Source organism: Arachis stenosperma, chromosome 1 (genome assembly GCF_014773155.1).
Source record: "Arachis stenosperma cultivar V10309 chromosome 1, arast.V10309.gnm1.PFL2, whole genome shotgun sequence".
NCBI classification, from domain to species: domain Eukaryota; kingdom Viridiplantae; phylum Streptophyta; class Magnoliopsida; order Fabales; family Fabaceae; genus Arachis; species Arachis stenosperma.
The window spans coordinates 79,182,851-79,184,585 of record NC_080377.1 but is presented as its reverse complement, the minus strand read 5'-3'; the positions used below and the strand labels follow the sequence as shown (position 1 = coordinate 79,184,585).

The window sequence follows — 1,735 nt, the reverse complement described above, 5'->3', positions numbered from 1 at the left end:
GCGTTTAAACGCCAGCCAGGGCACCTGGTTGGGCGTTTAACACCCAAAGAGGTAGCATTTTGGGCGTTAAACGCCAGAATGGAGGCCATTCTGGGCGTTTAACGCCAGGATGGCAAAGGGGGAAGATTTTGTTTTTCAAATCATTTTTTTTAAGTTTTCTAAGCTTTTCAAAATCAAATCTTTTCCAAATCATATCTTTTCAATCAAATGTTTTCAAAATCAATTTCTTTCCTTTTTCAAAGATACTTGCTAACAATTAATGATTTGATTCAAAATTTCAAGTATGTTGCCTTTTCTGTTGAGGAAGGTTTAATGTTTGAATCATATCTTTTCTTGTCAGGCAAGTCATTAATTTTTAAAATCAAATCTTTTTAAAAATTGTTTTCAAAACATATCTTTTAAAATTGTTTTTAAATCAAATCTTTTCAATCATACCTCTTTAATCACATCTTTTTCAAAATAGTTTTCAATCAAATCTTTTTAACTTCTAATTTCAAAATCTTTTTCAAAAAATCACTTGATTTCTTTTCCACTTTCAATTTTCGAAAATTATCAATCAATTTTTAAAATGTTTTTGACATCTTTCTAATTAATTTTCGAAAATCCTCTTCCCTCCTTCTCACATCCTTCTATTTAGGGAGTACTACTCCTTCTTAATGCACAATTCGAACTTTATCTCATCAAGTTCGAATTCTTCTACCTTCTTTCTTCTATTTTTCTTTTCCTCTGACACCTCAAGGAATCTCTATACTGTGACATAGAGGATTCCACATCGTCTTGTTCTCTTCTCTTTCATATGAGCAGGAGCAGAGACAAAGGCATTCTTGTTGAAGCTGACCCTGAACCTGAAAGGACCTTGAAGAGAAAGCTAAGAGAAGGCAAAGCACAACTCTCTTTAGAGGACCTGACCGAATTCTTCAAAGAAGAAGAACACATGGCAGCCGAAAACAACAACAATGCCAACAATGCAAGGAAGGTGCTGGGTGACTTTACTGCACCTACTCCCAACTTCTATGGGAGAAGCATCTCTATCCCTGCCATTGGAGCAAACAACTTTGAGCTTAAGCCTCAATTAATTTCTCTAATGCAACAGAATTGCAAGTTCCATGGACTTCCAATGGAAGATCCTCATCAGTTTTTAGCTGAATTCTTGCAAATTTGTGACACAGTCAAGACTAATGGGGTTGACCCTGAGGTCTACAGACTGATGCTATTCCCTTTTGCTGTAAGAGACAGAGCTAGAATATGGTTGGACTCACAACCTAAAGATAGCCTGGACTCTTTGGAAAAGCTAGTCAATGCCTTCTTGGCAAAGTTCTTTCCACCTCAAAAATGGAGTAAGCTTAGAGTGGAAGTCCAAACCTTCAGACAGAAGGATGGAGAATCCCTCTATGAAGCTTGGGAAAGATACAAACAATTAATCAGAAGATGTCCCTCAGACATGCTTTCTGAATGGAGCATCATAGGTGTTTTCTATGATGGTCTATCTGAACTATCCAAGATGTCTCTGGATAGCTCTGCTGGAGGATCTCTTCATCTGAAGAAGACGCCTACAGAAGCTCAAGAGCTCATTGAAATGGTTGCAAATAACTAATTCATGTACACTTCTGAAAGGAATCCTGTGAACAATGGGACTAGTTAGAAGAAAGGAGTTCTTGAGATTGATGCTCTGAATGCCATTCTGGCTCAGAACAAGATATTGACTCAACAAGTCAATTTGATTTCTCAAAGTCTG

General features: G+C 36.9%; 1 non-coding gene across 1 annotated transcript; it reads right to left on the bottom strand.

The window, feature by feature from the left end:
- Positions 1-1,339: 1,339 nt before the first annotated feature.
- On the bottom strand, positions 1,340-1,447 carry LOC130952069 (small nucleolar RNA R71). The gene has a single exon (XR_009074254.1). It is a non-coding gene; the product is annotated as a small nucleolar RNA R71 (small nucleolar RNA).
- Between the last annotated feature and the right edge of the window lie 288 nt (positions 1,448-1,735).